General features: G+C 48.5%; 1 long non-coding RNA gene across 2 annotated transcripts in view; it reads right to left on the bottom strand.

Moving 5' to 3' along the window:
* Positions 1–20,749, bottom strand: part of LOC140696089 (uncharacterized) — a 215,847-nt gene that overhangs the window by 35,766 nt on the left and 159,332 nt on the right. For both annotated transcript variants that reach the window (XR_012072095.1, XR_012072094.1), the window contains exon 3: positions 2,767–2,887. This is a non-coding gene — a long non-coding RNA (uncharacterized lncRNA). The remainder of the gene's footprint in view (positions 1–2,766; positions 2,888–20,749) is intronic.

Below are 20,749 nucleotides of genomic sequence, written 5' to 3'. Positions count from 1 at the left end.
GTCATTTTTGACCTCCTCTCCACTCACAAGAACCCAGCTGCTTTATTCTCAGCTCCATGTTGCAGATGGCTCCACTTGCCTGTGGCCTGGGAGAAGAGATGTCTCTAGCCTAATGAGAAATTGCATCAAATGCAGATACCTGGAACTTGTGGCTCTGATGCTGAGATCTGGAAAGGCAGCAGCAAGCATTTGGGGGAGAAGAGACTGATTCAGGGAATTAGTTTCCAAATGAATATAGAACAATCTGCTTTGGCTTTGTCATATTGTGGGTTTGTGCAGCAGCAGATTGCTAACTAGGGGAGATTTCTCATTGACCCACAGAATTACAGGGCCAGAGGGGACTTAGAGGCCACTCTGTTCTTATTTTACAAGTAAGGAAACTGAGGCCCAGAGAGAGGAAGGAAAAACACATGGTAAACCTGTGGCGGAGTTGGGCCTAGATCCTAGATGTCCTGTGTCCCTGGCCTCTGTCCCTCCTTTCATCTCGCTGGGTCACAAATCGCCACCCATAGGACTGGGAATGGGTCTCTCTCTCCAGCTTCCCTTCCTTAATACTAGAACCCTGGCCCTGGACCCCCCAGACTCCACCCTGCCCGAGCCTGCAGACCCCTCCTGTTCTCAGTCGTGGAGCGTCCGAGACTCCTGTGTGCAGTAGATCCTGCCTCCGCCAGCCCTGGGGACCTCCAGGCCTCAGGAAGAGTACAATCAGCATCTTTTCAGTGGGATTACTCCTGGCTACTCCGAGTGAAACTTTGTGAAGTAAGACCTCTAGCTGCTTGAAGGCTGTTCAGGTGGTATCTTTGGTCCAGGGGGACAGAATTCAGACGCCACTGAGTACCTGGGATTTCTGCTAGGTTTACTTCACTTCACAGTCTACATGAATGGGTAGGCTCATCCACCCCATTTTATAGATGGGGAAACTGAAGTTCTGAGAGTGCAAGTGCTGTGACCCAGCGACAGAACCGAAGAGTTACAACCTGAGTCTAAGTAAGCCCTCCATGGAAGAGAAGAGCGCTACCTCAGCAACAGAGTTTGCTTGTACTTACTTTTGCGGTCACCCTCGTCATGCGGTCAGCTCAGCTGTTGTCCCCTGGGGAAAGCAAAGCATCGACCTACATTCTCACTAGTTTCTTACTGATAGCATGTTGCCTGATACTTTCCCCAAATAGCTCCTGTGCATTTTACTCTGACCAGGGGCATGTGCAGAGGACACATTCAGAACATTCTGCCTCTGGGGCTGCATCAACACCCAGGGAAGTGGAGCATGTTCAGAGAGGAGATGCCAATCTTATGTTGCTGGTAGGGAGGAGGAGAGGTCTTAATGGACAAGAGCAAAGGCATGGGAAGGGTGTGCTGGCCAGAGGAGACATAGGGCATTGGCACAGGCCTGCAGGAAAAAAGGTGCATGTTTGGGAATAAGAACTTTAATCTGGGTTCAGCATGGAATGCATGCGTGTTTGCAGGGCGAGCTGCAGCAAAGGGCCTTGGCTATGAAGATAAGGAGCTCAGTATGATCTAGGAGATGGGAAACAGCAGAATTAAGAAAAGGTCTGATCTCTATGTGAGCTGAGTGTGGGCTGGAAAAGGGTAGAGATGAGATGAAGTCCACGCGTCAAACAATCACCCAATGGGCAGCAAGTTTAGACCTGGTCACGGGCCAGGGTCTGCTGGCTGTCACCAAGATGGGAGACCAGAAGGAAGAAACCGGCACCCACGGCTCAGGGCCAGGCTCCGGCTGCCTGCCTCTGGATGTCTCCCCCTCACTCTGTATCTTTTCGAGGCAACACCTTCATAAGGCAGCCTCAGAGGCCCACAGCTGCCAGATCCCTTCTTATCTCTCTTGTAAACACAGATGTTTTATTATCTTGTCAAAGGAACGGTCCTACAGGTTGCCTTAGGGAAAACAGAAATTTCAACCCCTTCAGCCTCCTGAAAAAATGCCACTGTGAAGTCTCTGGCGCAAATGCAAAAATTGTGCAAATATCTTCTTTGAAAGCAGAGGAGGGCTTCCCCCTTTTGAAGCCTCAGCTCCTTCATGTGGTAAAGGCAGGAGTTGGCTAAGAAAGCCTCCTACTTGGATGTTCACCCATCTATCTCCCCACTAGACTGGAGCTCCCGAGGGTAAGGGCCACGTCTCACATATGGGCCACAGTGTAGATCTCAAGAATGTTTGTGGAATGAATGAATGAGCAGAAAACTGAGCAGATAACTAGGATTTCAAAGCAATGAAACACAACTTGAGGGTGTGCACGACCCTCCCCCTCCAGCTTGCTTTCAGCAAGACTTTGACTCCACTAGAGCTAGAATTTGGTGGTTGCTGCAGAGTTTAAGGCCCTCCTCTTTGCCACTGGGTTCAGGGTTGGACATGGATTTCCCATTAGTCACCTCAGATCAGGGGACAGAAATAGCTGAGAGTCACTCCCAAGGGACATACATTTCTCAAGGACAATGGGGTCACTCAACTCACATGACAGCCGTTGTCTAGTTAAATGCCCACTTCCCATCACATTCTCAGTAATGACCCAGAAGGCCCTGTTCCCGGAGCCCAGCGATGAATGACTGCCAAGGTCAAAGGGTAACTTCAACTTGGCCTCTTCATGTTTGCCTCAGAAAGACAGCTGGGATGTGGGGGAGAGAGAATGGGAGGCTGAGAGGGATGGAGTGGGGTCTCTCCGGCCCCACCACTCAGTAGCTTTGTGATACCAGCAAGTTCCTTGGTCCCTCTGCATCTCAGCTTCCTCTTTTGTAAGACAGGAGAAATCATACCTGGGGTCTGGGAACGGCTGGCCCAGACTGCAAGATGTGCTCAAGGGATTTGGTTCCTGTGCTTGGGCTCCAGCTCTTCCTCTAGCCTCTGAACCACCTCGCTGGGCCTCTGGCTCCTCACCTGTAGAACAAGCATAATGACATCTACTCATGGGGTTGGTCGAGGTGTGGGTGAAATGACATACTTTACATGAAAACTCTGGTAAACTGAAAAATGTTGTGCAAAGCGACGGGGCTAGTATTCTGTTTTTAAGGATTCTTCAAATGGGATGACTACATCTTCTTATGAAATGTGAAGTGTACTGGACTAGGTGTTGCGATTTGAGCCCATTCCTGTGAGTTTGGCTGTTTTCTCTTAGCAGGTCAACAGCTGGAACATATGGTATGTGACAGTGAAAATCTGGAGTGGAGACGATTAGGGATGTGGTGATGGGAGTTGATGCTAGAAAAATGATGAATGAAGATGAATGATTTTAGTTAGGCTTTATCCAGTAGGCAATGGGGAGCGTGGAAGGTCTCTAAGCAGAATCGGAACAGTAAATTAGAAAGAAAGATCTGGTACCCTGAGTGGAGGATGGCCTGGAGAGGGTGAGGTTGGAGCAGGGAAACTGATGAACAGCTAGTTGTGCTGAGACCCACACGAGGGATAGCAAGGCATGAAGAAGGTTGGTGTGACTCCAAGGTCTAGGCTCCCGGCCATAAGCCCTTTGGTGCCTCTCTAATTAACTGAAAATATGACACAAGACTTCTTGCTAAGAGCACGGCCGAAGACAACAGCATTAACCTTTTGTAGGAGGGGTTAAATGTCACAAGCAGAAGGGGAGAAATGGTTGAACATAGCCTCAACTACAGCCTAACCAATGGCCCACTTTAGCTTGGTAATGATTTCTTTGAAATCATTAAACAGGCAAAAAAAAAAAAAAGTCCCATGAAGAAATTTGTACTTTGCTATTCTTGTTTGAGCAGATGTTTTTATCTATCCTTTATTTTTAAGGCCACCTTCTTCCATTTAAGAGGGACAGCAATCTAGGTGATGGAGGTAGTACCTTCCCCCATGAAAATCCTGCAGCCCCTTGGCCTATGACTGGGTCTCGCCAGGGGTGGTTTGAATGAGGGAACAGCACGATGATGTCCACAGAGGCCAGACTCACTTCTGTCAATGTATTCCCTCTGGTGTCCTCAGCCCTGGCGCTGTGACGACTGGAGTCAATATCTGCTGTAATGTGTTTTGGTCTCATTAACATGGACTGGATTAAGCAGCCGCATGGGCTTTTCAATTAGGAGGACAAGTTTCTGACAGTGTTTACAAAAGGATTAGATCCCTGCTTAGCATGTGACAGGCCGCACCTCTCCTCCCTTCTCTCCTCCTCCCTCCCTCCCGTCTTCCTTTCTTTTCTCCCTTGCTCCCTCCCTCATCCCTTTCCATCCTTCTCCTCCTTCTTTCTCTCCCTCTTTCCTTCCCTGTGTTCCACAAACAAATGAATTTACCCTGTTTCTGTTTTGGGGATATTCGGCCAGATGTACTGTCATGAGTAGGTGGAGATTAGCATCATTTAACCATCCTGAATGACATCTCATCCAGCTGCCCACCTGCACTTGACTCTGCTCCAGCCTATGCTTGCACACCTCCAGGCCCTGGGAGCTCACTACCTCAGAACCTAGCCCATGTCCCTGTTAGAAGGTTCTGACCACAAGGAAAGCTTCTTTCTGGAGCTGAGCCATCAGCAGCCCCCAGAGTTTCTTTCCCCTCACACCCCAGGCCTGCTTTTCAGGGCCATCAAAGCCTGTCTACTGTGACTGCAGCTACTCTGGGACAACCTTTTGTGACCTTGAGACCAGAATCTCATGCTGCAGGGTAGCCTCCCTTTGTGCCAGCACACAAGGGCTCCTTCTTTGTGTAAAGGCAGGCCTTCGCCTCACACGGACACATGTGCTCATAGTTTTAATCGTGCTGTAAATAGCCTTTTGTTCTCTGTTTTTAAATTAAAAATATACCATAAACATTATTCCACATGGTATCCCAATCGCCAAAACATTCCCCTTTTAAGCACTTCAGAGTATTTCATGCGGAAGCATCATGGCTTGATTCACTGTCTACCACTAATGGATGCAGACCCTGTTTCTTAGCATTTCTTCACAGCTTCTTTGTTCATTTGGCTTTTTACTCCTATTGAATTATTTCCTCAGGAGAAACACACATTAGTGAGGCTCCTGGATCATTTGTCTTGATGTGACTTTTGGTACACACTCAGACTGCGTTGTAAAATGCCCGTGCCTGGGGAGGTTGCCACCTCAGCAGCTGGGCGTTTCGCTTTCACTAGAAACTTTACCTGGCTCAGGCTCCTCTTTTAAAAATTTTCCTATTTTATGGGAATAAAGCCATCTTGGGGTTGTTTCCATTTGATGTCTTTCATCACTTTCTAAAGAAGAAAAGAAAAAGGAGAAGGATACATTGTTCCTTGGGTTTGGTTGCTATTTGTCTTTCTCTGGTGGGAGTGGTCTACTTGAACCTTCTGCTCATTTACACTATTGGGGTATTGATGTTTTCCCTACAAAGTCCAGTGAGCTCTTAAATTGTAAAGCTATTAACCCTTACTCTGTCCTCGGTCAGACATTTCCCCACAGCACTTGCACATTTACTTTAATCATCTTGTTCTTGTTTTCTGCCTGGGGAATTCACTACTGGGGACCAGGGGGCATCCCTGGGCACTGACTGCCCAACCTGGGGAATTCACTACTGGGGACCAGGGGGCATCCCTGGGCACTGACTGCCCAACCCCCACAACTGGCATCTTTGATGGCCAAAGTGTATGTGTGTGTGTGTGTGTGTTTGTGTGTACACATACATATGTATATATGTGTGTGTGTGTGTGTGTGTATGTATATATATATATATACATAAAGCACTGTGCAAGGTGCTCTGAGCATATCTTCTCTATTCCTCAAAGCAACCGTGGCAGACATTGTGCCTATTTTACAGATGAGGAAACTGAGGCTCAGAGCAGTGAAGTGGCTCGTTCTGGTTCACACAGTACACAGGCAGGACGGAGTGAAGGTAGGCATTGTCTCCAGATCTGCTTGCCCTTTTCCACAATGCTGTCAGCCTGCAGAGAAGTAAGAAAAGCATCTGCTGCCAACATCTCCAGGTTTGTGACTTCAAACTCCCCTGGTAGACGAGAGAATTACCATATTTGGGGGCAATTTACATCAAATTACCATGCACCAGCCAACAGCTGCCGCCTGGAGCGGGAGGCTGGCTGCACAGGGACGATCACATTTGTACACACGATAATGAAAACCCACGCTCGGGCCTCCACATTCTCCCATAAATATGGTCATTATGATCTTGTTGGCATTGCTTGTTGAATTACGTCTTGCAAATTGTTTCCTGGTTGCCTGGGGGAGCTGACTTGGGCTCTTCTCATGCTCCTTTTCTTTAAGATGTGACAGTGCTTTGCCTCGCCCACTCCTCAGACTGTCCTCTGCCATGAGACTAAAGATTCTCAGGATAGCTTCCACTCAATCTTACGCAATTCATCAAGCGATGGCTGTGCAATGGTGCGGGGAGCTGACAAGGCTCCGAGGGCAGGCCCTCTCCTTCATTGCGCAGACAGACAAGTGCTGCCCAGAGGGTTAGAGACGGGAGTGAGGTTTAAAGCCAAAGAGAATAAAGGACCCTTTGTATCCCCTGTACTGGACCATGGAGGTGTGGCACTTGGACCTCCCCAGGGCACCTGGGTGGAGACAGGCAGGCCATGGGGCTCCGAGTCCTGACATGCTCCATTTTTAGTAGTTAGCGCTTCCTGACTGTAAATAACAGAAATCCTCTTCAGTTAGCTGGAGGATAAGGGATGGGGAGGGAGGGGATTTTGTACTGGGACAGAAAGAATATCATGAAATCCCAGGGCTAAATCAGGCCACACTCCAGAGGGATTAGATACAGGAAGTGGAAAGCCAAATAAGAACACAGGGTGCCCTCTTTCTCCAGCTCTTGTCCACTTCTCTCTGCAGAGGCTCTGATCATCTCTGCCTGCCAAGGGCTCCTCCCTCTACGTGCTGGAACATGACACCCAAAGCACATGTTTCTGTGTTATAAGTCCAGTCTTCCAAAGGGTAACTCTCTCTAGTGTCCCAATTCTAAATTGTCCCAAAGAACTGAGGAGTGGCTCTGACTGTCTCCCACTCCTGGCTCAATCCCCAGTAGCCAAGAGGGTAAGCTCACCTCACAACACATGGCTGCCTTGAGCCCACCCTATGGGTGCTACTGAAGTTTCCAGGGAAGAAGATAACCGAGTTGGCTTCTGCCACACCCTCAGTCTAGCACTATGTTATTAATTGAAATTTTTATTGAAATAATTATAGATTCACATGCAATTGTAAGAAATAATGCACAGAGTGCTCTTGTACACTTTGCCCAGCGTGCAAAACTGTAGTATATTTTCACAGCCAGGATACTGATGTTGATACAATATACTTATCTTACTCAGACTTTCACCAGTCTTTACTTGTACTCAGTTGTGTTTGCAAGAGTGTCAAGATCTATAAAATCTTGCCCCCTTTGTAGGTCTGTGTATCCAACACCAATATCCCCATGTTGCCCTCTGTGGTAGGCTAACGAATGCCACCACACTTTACTCCATCCCCGCAAAAGATAGCTGGAGTCAAATCCCTGGAAGCTGTGAATGTTATCTTATATGGTAAAAGGGAGTTTGCAGATGTGATTGAAGGTCTTGAGTTGGGGAGATTATCCTGAATTATCCAGGTGGGCCCTGAATGTGATCATAAGAGTTCCCATAAAAGAGAGGTAAGAAGGTCAAAGAAAGAGTAGAAAATGTGATGATGGATACGAGAGGTTGGACTGATGCAAGGTGGGGGTCATGCATCAAAGCACTGAAGTTTTAGAAAAGGCAAGGAAACAGACTTATTGCTCCAGAGCCTCCAGTAGGAATATCACCATGTCAACATCTGGACTTTAGCTTAGTGAAGCTGACTTTGGACTTCTGGTCTCCAGAACTGTGAGTGAATCAATTTGTGTTGTTTTAATAATTCCTTGGAGATACATCCAAGCTGTTGCATATATCAGTTTTTGAAAAAGTTCATTTCCTTTTATTACTGAGTAGTACTCCATGGTATAGATTTAAGTCTAGTATTTTTACTGCCTGGGTATTTTACCTTTATTAGAAGGTTGAATTAGGAATATTTTGATAGTAGTCTCTCGGGGCAGGATGCAGGAAGGAAACGTAAAGATCATTCCACCCTCCCTGTCATTGTATCAGCTACCGAATCCCCTCTAGAGCCTGCCTGCCAAGTGCCCATCAGCCTCCTCTTGCATACCTTCTTTGCCCAGCTGCTCACTGCCTCCTGAGACAGCCTATTGTATAGTGTACAGCACTGCTGGAAGTTCTGGTCTCAGGCCAGTGAGATGCATCTCTGGCTTTAATGTGCTAGAAAGGGAATGGTGTCAGACCCAGATAACTCCCCAGAGTGGGAGCACATACAACTGGAAAGGGACTGAGAGGGAATTACTAACTTGAGCACTGACCTGGGTCCTATTAGCATGTCCTGGACATCTCCTGTCCCATGTCAGCTCATTTTCCCCAGGAGCCTTGTTCCTTGTGGCCTACAGATAGTCCTCTGCTGGGATTCCCCTGCTCCATGAACCCCTCCTCCTCTAGCTGCATCCTCCCGTGTCTTTTTCCATGCCTCCTTGGGTACCATCCTGTCTTCCTCCCAAGTCAATCCAGAGGGATGGATACTGGCTATTAGATATAAGAGGAGGGTACTTCTAATGATCATCATAATAACAATAGCTTACAATAGTTTTTAGAGCATTCCATATTCTGTGCTGCCATATTGAGTGAATGATGCCATTTAATCCTTTCACAACGGCTGGGCTATTATCCCATTTTGTAGATGGGTAAACTGAGGCCCCAAGTCACACAGCTTGAAAGTGACAGAGCTGTCACTGAACCTGGGCTGTCTGAGGGGAAGGATCACCTCATGATCTGTGAACTGAGTGAATGGTGGGGCCATTCCCTGAGATGAGGAACTCAGGAGGAGGAGCAGGTGTGATGGGGAAGATGACACCTTGTTTGGGACTGCTGAGTTTGAGGTGCCTGAGAGAGAGCCAAGAAGGGGCTCTGGAGCTCAGGAGAGAGACTAGGCTGAGATGTAGGCCTGGGAGCTGAGGGTGTTCTCACAGCTGTGGAAGCCACAGGATGGCTGTGCTTGCCCAGAAGAGCAGGAGGAGGGCAGAAGGGTGGGCCTGCCGCATGAAGAGGGTGGGTGGAGAAGGAAGGTCCTGGGAAGGAGTGCTTAGAAAGGTGGGTCATCACAAGGAGAAACCTGTGGGGCAGATGCCATGGGGCTGTGACACTGAATAAGGAGGACAGGGCACTCCTGACCATGTGGGGCTGCCCTGTGCTCTGAGCACATCTCAGTCCATAGCACAACCCCTGTGAGGCAGGTACTGTTTCCTTTATTTTAGGTGAAGAAACTGAGGCTCTAAGTGGTGCAGGAACCTGCCTGAGGACATGTGGGGATAAGAGGGCAGAGAAGAGATGGAAGCCTGGGCTGTCCCTCTGGCTGTGTAGCTCATGTGTTAAAATTTACTTGAGTCAGGGAGTATAAGTACGAAAGGAAATGGATTGGCTGCATTGACTCAGACAAGTGAGTGTTCAGGAAAAGGAGGGTGTGGGCTTTGAATCCTGCCCAGTGGCATCCTTGGTGAGGGAGAACACCCCAAGGAGATGGGACTGGGCAGGGTAAGGGGAGGGGAGCTGAACGTAGGGTGAGTGCAGGCTGTTTGAAGAGCAGGAGCCAGACCAGAGGGAGAGGCCAGAGACAGGGCAGCCTAAAGGAGCAGAAATAAGATCCTAAGAAACTGAAGGTCCCCTGCGCCCAGCAATGCACCTTGAGAAAAGGCCTCCTTTCAGGCTCCTCCCCTTTCTCAGGTCTCCCCTTGAAGGAGGGGAGCTGTCCCCACCCTCAGCCCCTTGCCGGGTGAGGAGCACCCTGGGGATTCTGAACAAAGACATCAGGGAACTAGAACAAGAGCGGATCACAACCAGTCCCTTTGGCTGCCAAGTCCCCCTCCCCCGTCCACACACCCCTGCGCTCCCACAAACACTCCCTGGCTCAGGCCCAGCACTGGGCCTTCTGGTGAGAACCCCTCCCGCGGAGCGAAGCCTTCTGGGCCGCTTTCTTCTCTGGGACCGAGCTGTCAGGAGCCTCTGAGAGATTTCAAGGCGACTCCCCTCCCCCAAGGGAAGCCTTTGTCTTTGTCTCCACGGAGGAGGCAGCAGTGAAGGGTGGGGTTTGGAAGAGAGGGAGAAGGGGCTTGTCTTTGCCCTCTGGGAGCTCACGATTAGGGTTGAAAGATGGCAAGACAGGAACGCTTTTTATACCTTTAATGGAAAATCTTTGAGAGTTCAGAGGATTAAGAGTTAGTTCACTGCCTTCTGGAAGATGGTCAGAGAAGGCTTCAAGGAGGAGGCAGCCTTTGGCTGTCCTGAAAGGAAGGTAGGATTAGAAGGCCAGAGATGAGGAGGAAGAGCATTCCAAGTGGAGGTGGGAAAGCACCAGGAGCACTGGGAAACAGGAGATGGTCCAGTGTGAGTGTGGGTGGAGATGATGGATTTCCCGATCATCAGAGAAGCCCTGGGGCAGCCAGACTGGAGCGCTTGAATGTGGCAAAGTGAGAGCAATTTCCCAGGCAATGGGAAGCCATGGAAAATTTCTGAGCAGGGAAGGGACCTGATAGGAATGATGGCTCTGGCCACTTGAGTGAAAGATAGATTAGCAGCGTGAGGTGGAGGCAGGGAGAGCAATACGGAGGGGATTCTCGGTGTCCTGAATGGGGTGGTGGCAGTTGGGGTGGAGAAGGGGGTGCACACGGGCAGATTGCTTTCAATGGAAGGTAGAGTTTACAGAGCACGGGACTGATTGGAGGAAGGTTGAGGAAGGAGCAGCAGTCAGGGGTAACTCCCAGGCCACGCAAGCGGCCCTTGGCGGGGCAGCTGAATCAGGTGGAGAATAAGAGAGGGTGGGGTGGCATCTTCAGAGCACCTGTCTGTGTTCCTCTGGATATCTGGGGCCGCACATAAATATCTGGGAAGGTGGTTTTGCTCTGGGCAAGATTTTCTCATCTTCTGTTCCCACCCATAGTCTCCCAGACATGTGAATAAGTGCTTGAAGCATGTGGTATGTGGCAGGACTAGGGTGCTGTACCCAGCAGGCCTCACATAGGGGAGGTATTCTAGGGAAGAGAGAAGGAGCAAGGGGGTGAGCCACTGACCACACAGGGAGTGGGTAAAGGGAGACCACTATTTGCTCAAAGACGACTTTTTTTATGCTTTTCCGTTTTTTTTTAAAAATTGACTTACAATATTATATTAGTTTCAGGTACACAACATAGTGATTTGATATTTGTACAGATTACACATAATACAAAGTTACTATAAAATAGTGACTATATTCCCTGGCTGTACATTCTATCCCTGTGACTTATTTATTTTATAACTGTTAGTTTGTACCTCTGAATCTTCTTCACTATTTTGCCCCACCCCTCGCCCTTCACCCCTCTGGTAACCACTAATTTGTTCTCTTTATCTGTGAGTTTATTTCTGTTTATGCTTGTTCGTATGTTTTGTTTTTTAGATACCCCACAGAGGTGAAAACATACAGTATTTGTCTTTGTCTGAGAAGGGAGACAGGAGAGGGGACGACAGCAGAAGCAGTTCTAGAAGGGCGGGGTAGGGCAGATGCAGGTGACCTGGGATCTAGCTGTGGGTGTGAGGCTGGCAGCGCGGGCAGCTAGAAGGGGCAGTGCGGGTAGGCAGAGGGAAGGATGGATGATGGAAGAGTTTCATAAAGGGGGAGGCTGTGATGGTTGCTGGGCCTGAGAGGTCACTGGGCCCCGGCTGCTTGCCTCTCCAGGACCTCTCAGTTTACATTACTGTCTGGGTCCCGACTCCTTTATATTACATTTCCGGATCACCCACTCATAAATCCTCATCCTGCCTGGGGCCAGGAGCCCTTGAACAGAGAGTGGCTTTGATTTAAAGACAGGAGTGGCAGTAAAAGGGGAGCAAAACTATCCTGAGAAGAGCACAGGCTTCCCTGGGGGCGACAATGTAATTAAAATGGGGCCACCTCTCTTCCTGGATGGAGAAGTCTGGCCCAAGCTCTGCATGGCCCTGAGAGGCTCCCTAGAGCACTGATGAGGGAAAATTGCCACCTGCCACCTCCATCCACCGTGCCAGCACATCTCCAGATCAGGGAAGGAGGGCCAGACTCAGAGCTATACACTCCGGCTCCAGCCCAGCCCCCTGCTGGATAAGCAGACTTCTAAGACAGCCTTCAATAATCCCCACCTGCTAGTAATCATGTCCTGTGTAATTCCCTCCCCTGGGGTAGGAGTCTGGAGTGGAACTAGTGATTTGTTTCTGATGGATTGAATGCAGCAAACTAGTGGGATGTCACTTCCATGGTTAGGTTACAAGATCATGACCTCCTTCTTGCTAGGAGACTCTATTGCCTTCTCAGCTTGCACACTTTGATTAAACAAGCTGCCATGTTGGAAAGGCCCCCATGACAAGGAATTCAGGGTGGTATTTGATGCACAGCCAGCAAGGAAGTTAGGCCCTCAGTCCAACAACACACAAAGAATTGAATCCTGCCAACAATCACATGAATGAGATTGGAAGAAGATCCTTCTCCAGTTGAACCTTCAGATGAGACCACAGACCCTGGGCTGATGCCTTGATTACAGCCTCATGGGAGACCACGAAGCAGAAGATTTAGCTAAGTCGTGCCAGGATCCCTGACCCACAGAAACTGTGAGATCATAAACGTGTACTGTTTTAATCTGCCAAGTTTGAGGGTTGTTTGTTACACGTCTGGCAATAGATAATCCATACACTGGCTGACTTGAACAAGTTGATTCCTTACTCTAAACCTCAATGTTCTCATCTGAATAAATGGGCTGATGATACACAGCCTGAGGGGTTACTACAAAGATCAGAGACAACAGCAGATGGGAAAGGGCAGGGTAGACTATAAAATGCTATGTACATGGACCGCATTTTTGTGAGTATGATTATCTCAGTGAGAGGTTAGGGAGAACTTGGTTCTCATTTGAGTTGAACTTCTCAACTCAAAGGCCAGGTGACTTTGTGTAAATCAGTTAACTTCTCTACCCTTAGTTTCCTCATCCGTAAAGTGCACCTGTTGGGAGGAATAGAGGAAAATGCAGATAAAGTACCCAGCCTGTGACTAGCACATAGTAGGCACTCCAAAAAAAAAAAAAAAAAACTCTGGCCCTTCTGATTCATGCTGTTATCATCATCATTGTGATTTTGAATGAGATGAATATGATGGGCACTGTGAACCCTGGCTCAGCCATCTTCAGGGAGGCCAGCACCTGTCAATCTCAAGAGCTCTGGACCACCAGTCTGATCTCACCTGTCAGAGTGCATCTCTCTAGGGGAAACAAGGGCAGAGGGCAGAGTGATCCTGCCCTGAGAATCACCCTTAGCAAGGGCTTGTTAAGGCTGTATTATTAAGGAGTCAGCTGGCAGAGAAGCAGCTGAGATGCAGGGTGCAGAAGTGGAGCCTGGGTCCATGGCCCATTCTGTAGTGGACTGGCCCCTGTTTCTGAGACCAACACTAGAGTGTTCTGAGGATAGCCTTGAAGTCCTTGATGGGAAAGTCAGGACCTCTGAGTAGTGATCATAAAGCTGCAGAGCTGATTCTGGCAGCATGTGCCCTGTTCTGAGAATGCAGAGTGCTCATGGCAGATAAGGGAGACAAGAGAGTGAGAAAGGGCATCCTGGGGACAGCATGCATATGGGTTAACCATCACCTTTCCTCGTCTCTGTTGGGTGTTGGATTCTGGCTGGAAGGCCCCTGGGCATTCTCACGGCCAGCAGGTAAGGATCTCTCTACACCCTCCCGGGTCACAGTCAGCTGGGCCGAGTAGATCCATTGGTCCAGAGAGACACAGTGACTTACTTGCTCAGGGCAACACAGCCAGTTGGTGGAGGAGTACAGAGCAGGAAGTGGTCTGCCTGATCTCAAAGCCTGTGAAAAAAATCAGTCTACACAGTTGAAGTTCTAAGGCTGGACTCATTCCTGTTCCTTGAAAATAGAGGATACAACTGCAGAGTTTAGCACATTTCGGTCCTAAAGATTTTGGTCAGAGTCTGAGTGTATTCTGTCCTGCACAATGGCAGAGCTGATGACATAGATGCTATGAAGTAAAAGAGTTAGGTTCTGAGAGAGAGACACACACAGATATGGGAGATCTAATTGAGATCGGCAAGAGGTATCCGAAGGCTTCTCTGAAAAAGACTGAGATCTAAAGGATAAGTAGGAATCAGCCAGGGAAAAATAGAAAAAGAGAGTTACAGGAAGAGGAAACAGCATGTACAAAGGTCCTGAGATGGAAGCCACATGATATATTCAGTTGATGGAAAGGAAGCCAGTTTTCTTGGAGTTCAGTGAACAGGGGGATAGTAACTTGGGGCCAAAGTGTGTAGGGCCTTGGAAGCCTTGATAAATTTGGTTTTTATTCTAAGTGATCCAGTTCTCATGATAAACAGGTCACACCTCTGGGTATGTGGAGGTAGGAAGTATTAGTAGGGGTTTGGTTGGAGAAGGTGCTGTGTTCTGAGACTGGACAAGCAGTGGGTATGGGTGGTGGATGAGAGATGAGTAAGATGCGGGATATTTGTTGGCAAGTGTCAAATGCCTTTGACCAGGGCAGCCTCAGTTTCCCTGGGCAACTTGGCACTAGGGAGCTTGCTCCAGGTTTTAAAGAGATAGACTGTCAGAAGTGTGGCACCCATCCATGAATTTTCCAAGGCCCTGCAGGACTGTGTCCCTGGACAGGATGCCAAAGCATGGTACATCTGGTCCAGACCTGAGTCACCTACTCTGCCAAGTGACCCACTGATGGGCTCTGTGGGGAAGGATCTTCTCTTCATCCTTGTGATAGGCAAAATAATGCCCTCAAAGATGTCTATGCCCTGATCTCTGGAGCCTGTGAATATTAGGTTATACAACAAAGGGGAATTATAGTTGCAGATGGAAGTAAGGTTGATAATCAACTGACCTTAAAAGAGGGAGGGAGAGTATCCTGGATTACTGAAGTGGGTCCAGTGTAATCACAGGGGTCCTTGAGAGTGGAAGAAGGAGGCAGGAGAGAAGGTCAGAGAGATGCAACCTGAGAAGGACCTGACCAGCCTTCTTTGCTAGTGCTGAAGATGAAAGAAGGGGCCACAAGCCAAGGAATACAAGTGGCCTCAAAAGCAAGAAACAGATTGGGGCACAGTGGAAAGAGCACTGGATCTGGAGTCTGGGCACCTGGACTCAGTCACTGTGGCTTTGTCAACGGGTTGTCCTTTCCCTTCTCTGTCTTCAGTTTGGAATGGGGCCAATACAATCCCATTTTGTTACCTGGCAGGGAGACAGCACACTGCAAACCATAAGGTGGTACACATGTGTAAAGAATGCTCATTATGGTGCAGAGTGAGCAGTGAGGACAGGGAGTTCATAGTCCTAGAAGAGCAGACATTTAAATGAGGAGAGAAAAGACATGGGCACAAACAAAGACGACATAAAGTAGAAATGCCATGGGACATGTGGTTGGAAGGCACCAAAGCCAAGACTGGAGGCCAGGCAGCACTGAGTGTGTTCAGGGAATGGCAACTTGCCTGGCTGGACCCAAACCTGGGGCTACTTGGGGGAGGGATGGACACGAGGCTGGGAAGGCAGGCTGGAGCCTGGCCTAGCAGGACCTCGAATACCACTAAGAGTAGCCCAGACTTTAAATTGAAGACAGACCCCGGAAGCCGTGGTGGGGACCCAGTAACTTAAAGCTACACAGGAGCCGGGGCACAGGACCACCTAGGAGACTGATACTAGGATGCGTGTGGATGCCCCATTCGCTCTTCCTCACTCAGAACTCTGCCCTGACCAGCTGGGAGACCTGGTCAAATCACCCTCTAAAACCTCAGTCTTCCTGCCTGTAAAATGGGGCTGGTAATACTAACCCCCTTAGAGTGTTATTTTGAGAATGACACAAGAAAACACATGTAAAACACTTGATATGGGCTCTTTAATGCTATCCAAGCTCCCTTCTGACCATCCAGTGACTTCTACCCCACTCAGTGGGACATTTTGCAGCCCTTCTTCCCCCTACAAAAACAACTTTTCTTCCTGTCGTCTGCATATTCTTTCTCAGCAAGGGGTTCTGATATCTGTGCGGAGCATCCCCACATTCTTCAAAAGACGTGTTTGGAAACAAGAAATTGCTAGAGAGATGATTCAGTCTTTGGCCTCAGAGTGTGTCTGGACATAAGCAAGCCCATCTGTGGAGCCTGCGCTGCCAAATTCTGTCACTCCTGCTCCATATGGTCTGTGCTCCCCCATCTCCCCTCCCAGAAGCTGCAGTCTGTGCCCGTCTCTCACTCCACTTTGGTTGCTACACAGAAAACTCAGCAAAGGGGTATCTTGGCTGCAGTGGGTGGGGCATCTCTGCCCTTCTCCTGCCCTGCCTGGGACGGCTACAGGGCTGGGAAACAGAGGCGGTGGGGTGATGGGTTGCTTTGGGCTCTCTCACTTCTTGTCTACGCAGAGCCACAGTGTGGAGCCCTATTGCAGAAGTGGGGTGGAAGGAGGCTATCAGCTCCCTCTGTGGAGGCAGAGGTCTCTCCCGCAGGAAAGTAACTTCCTAAAATGCTAGCTCGGTTGTTTACCAGTCCAGTCCCCTTGTACTAAAGCAGAATGATGTTGGATGGCCTCTTTAGACCACATCTTTCCCCACAGGCTGCTTGACCTGGCATTAGAAGGCCCTAATTCACATCAAGTTGTGTGACTTTGAGTCATTGGTTAACCTCCCTGAGCGCCCCTTTCCACATTTGTGGTCTGTGATTAGCGATTCATGCCATGGTCCCATCATAGGTTGGTTGTTGGGTCTAACAAGGTAACGATTGTAAAAGAGCTTTGTAAACAGTGGAGCAGCAGATCTCAGAGTGTGGTCCCTGGGCCATCAGCCACAGCGTCACCTAAGAACTCGTACTCTTGGCCCCCTGGGTCACCCACTGACCCAGAAGCTCTGGAGGTGGGCCCAGCAAAGCGGGCTTTCATGAGCTCTCCCGGTGACAAGCTTGAGGATCTCTGCTTTGGGAAGACGAGCATGTGGACAAGGTCGACCCCACCTAATTGTCAGTTTGGCTCAGGGAGTTGCCTTAAGTGTATGAGGGGTTGTGCCTCACTAGGCTCTGTAGCTATTTCACTGCAAATGGTCTAAGGTTTAAAGATCCACATGATTTCTCACCCAGGCAAATCAATTTCAGAATAAATCCATGATGTTCATGGTCAGATTGAAAAAGCAACTTCCCAGGGAGATTTAAACCAAAATAGTGAACCCAAAGCTTTCAGGGGCTAAGCAGGCAATGAGAATGGGAAGAGGCAGAACTGCTTGTGCTGCAGGGTTCCGACCTTACCTAAAGGCATTAAAAAAAATAAGCCCCTGTGCTGGCCAAATAAACATGTATGTTAGACAGATCTGGTTCAAGGCCTGCCAGTGTGTAAGTGGTATAAATACTGGGGTAGGGGGAGGATTTGGTCTTAACCAAGCTGTGCATTGGTCATAGTATTAATTGCCCTGGAAAAGAGTTTGGCACACAGTTATAATTCCCAGGTTCAGCCTGGATTAAATATCACATGATTTCATTAATTCATTCATTTATTCACTGCATTCCACAAACACACTTTTCTAGGTCCTGTGCTAGATTCTGTGGACCCAGAACTGGATCAGAGACTATGTCTCTTCTCCTGGGGGGTTGGACATGGCTGTGCATGGCTCCATGGCATCGTTTTCCAGCTTCTCAATGATACAAAGGGCCTTCCATGAGAAAGGTGGTCCAGGGTTAGTTAAACATGAATGCATTTACCTAAACAAAGTTAAACTATTACTTCACTGCAGGACTTCTCAGAGCCTTTACTATGCAAATGTGCATTGCACATTAAAAGACCTTCAACTGTCTGGACCTGTCTGGGGTCCCTGAGGGGTCTGGATCTGTTCTGTTCTGAATGTGTATTAATGGCTAGAGAGTGAGATGTGGGACTCTCCCCTAGAGATGTGGTTGGGTCAGGGCCCTGCCTGCACCTAGGGGGTGGGCTGAGGAGATACTCTCTCCTTTCAGGGTTCTGTGGTGGAGTGCTGAGGGGTGGACTCCAATTTCTGTGGCAGCAGGAGAGCCTTAAAGATCAGGGGTCCCAGGTCTCATTTACATTTGAGGAATATGGCTATGCCCTGCTGGGGAGGAGGAACCCACATCAGAGAACTCAGTGTCCTTGCACCTGGAATGCTGAAACCTACCCCCACGTGTTTCTGGTTTTTATTACCAAGAAAAGAGGAGAAAGGAATTCCATATATACAAACAGGGCTTGATCTCCCTCTTACAGCGTAAGCAGCTGCCCTGCTGAAGAGCATGAGGAAGCTTCCGACAGAGCCTACAGTTACATTAACTGCTGCTTTCCAACCAAGGCTGGCTCTGAATTCTACGAATAAAACTGAGAGGTTCAGGACAGATCTGAAAACCAATCTCCCCTCTCTCTTCTCAACCCTCTCCACTCACTGTGGCATTCTCTCCCTTTCTCTCTCTCCCTCCCTCCCTCTGCAAAATATGAAGTCACTCCAGTTTGGGGTTGGATACTTCTTTGTTCTGGAAATCCCCACAACAAAGGGAGAATGAATTGCACCTGGTCCAGGATAATCTTTCACAGAATTAGGCTGAAAGCATGTTCATGGAAAAACATGACAAAACGAAATAAAACCAAGATCCCCTGAAAATATAATTCATGGAGATCATCTCCCAAGAATCAACTTCTCAAGCACATCAAAATTTATTCTAAAAATGCCTCCAAAGTATCTGCTGTGACTCCCTTTACATTCAGTTTCAGGTACATAAGTCTTGTGCCCAAAGTAGAAAAAAAGGTGAGAAAATCCCACTTTCTTTCAAGCCAAGTCCTATTTAAGAAAGACTTGGGGGTAGGAAAGCTCTCTTTGGAAGAATCAGAAAAAGCTGGAAGCAAGTAGTGGGGGTGGGGGTATCTGAATAAATAAATGTACATACTGTATGCATCTACCACCTAGCGTGTGCTCAGCACTCGGCTGGGCATTTCCAGGTGGTTCTCTCACTCATCGTTTCTTTGCAATGACCCACGTTCTCTGTGCTCCAGGGGGTCAAAGGGACTCTCCCAAGGCCACACGGGCAATAAGGGGCAGCTCACGGAGATCAAAGCTACTGGTTTTAAGGTCAGCCTATTCTGTGTCTGGGATGGACCTATTTTGTGGGGTGGCAGGAGAGAGAGGCTTCAGTTTGAAGGAACAGCAGGAGGTGCCTGCTGCCGCCTGTCTTTGTGACAGAAGGGAGAGGGATTCTCCCTGCAGACGGGCCTGGGGATTTCTTTCCCTCACTTTGTCCTCTGTCCCTCTTCTTGGCAGCCCCTGGTCTGTCAGTCTGTAGGGGATACGCCAGCCAGTGATCCAGAGTTGTGCTCCCGGACCAGAGAAAACAGAACTGGAACCTTCCTCAAACAGTCTGCAGGACAGGTACCCCTGCCTTCAGCAGACCTGTGGGAATCTGCTTGTGCAGATCCATCATAGGCAGTGACAGCCTGCTTGGTCACGTGATTCAAGAGCAAGGCTCACATTTCTATTTGGTTGGAGAAGGTTATAATCCACAGGAGGCTCTGGCTTCTATCTGGCCAAGATTACACAGAGCTTCTCTTCCCCAGCTTATGTGGACGTCTCTTGCTTTAATTCTCATCCAGCCTTAGGTCTGTGTGTTGAAGGCAGGTTTCAACCTGTGGAATCTCCAACAGGCAGCTTTTCTCTTCCCTGGGGTTTGAACTATTGCTGGTCCCACCAGAACCAGACTCAGAGCTGTCTGCAACCTTCCCGTGAAAGAGACAGAGGAAATGTGTTTGTAGACATCGGAACATCGGGTCTAGAATGAAGGAGGTCACAGTCCCACTGTAGCCACAGCTAGGACATCATGATCCAGGCACAACCAGCACCAAACCATGAAGATGGCTGGTGGATAACTGTATATACGTGAGTGATGCTGCTAAAACACATGTTTACCCAAGCAGTTTCCAAGGTCACGGCTACTACTTTTGCTATTACTTATCTCATCAAACATTTCCCAAAGCATCTTTCCCCATGGGATACTGACAGGCATTATGTGAGGAGAAAGGAGATTTCCATGATGAAGTCTGGGAAAAGGCTGAATTAAAGAAAATTAATTGGGTTTCTTTAACTGAAGGACTTTTCAGAGCTTTTACCATGCTAATGTGCTTTATAAATCTCTGAGAGGGAGTAGCTGGTAGCATTCCCCAGACTTACTGACCATAGATCCATTTTTCCCTCCAAGCACTTCAGGGAATGAGTGTTTCATGGAGTACACTGTTGGAAAGTTGGTTTTCATGTTACACTCTGCCTACTTTTGCAAAAACTGGCATTAACCAAAGTGTGGCAAAGAAGGACATCACAGAGTGAGACTAAAAGGTACATGGAGAGTGGACACCCCAGGCTGTGAAAGGTTCCTAAAGTCCAAGACAGGAAGGAAGATGCTGGGCTACTCTAACAGCTATTGTTCTGTGTTTCCTGGGATGTTTTCTCTCAGCCCCTTCTTCTGTCAATTGAGGGATGGGGGATGTTCTCCCCTCACCCTGAGTTGTGTGTCATTTAGGATTAGATTTGGCTGCAAGTAACAAAGACTCCACAACAGTGGCTTAAACAAGATGGAAGCATATATTTTCTCTCACATAAAAATGTAAAGAGGAGGCAGTTCAAGGCTGGCTGGGCAGAGACATGGTATCAGGGACCCAGACTCTATCTTATTCCTCTGCTGTATATAGCTTCCAGGCCCAAAGCCACTTCATGATATAGGATGGCTGCTGGAGCTCT

The sequence above is a fragment of the Vicugna pacos genome, chromosome 4, assembly GCF_048564905.1.
Source record: "Vicugna pacos chromosome 4, VicPac4, whole genome shotgun sequence".
NCBI lineage: Eukaryota > Metazoa > Chordata > Mammalia > Artiodactyla > Camelidae > Vicugna > Vicugna pacos.
The sequence above is the reverse complement of the archived record's forward strand: the minus strand, read 5'-3'. Positions and strand labels throughout refer to the sequence as shown.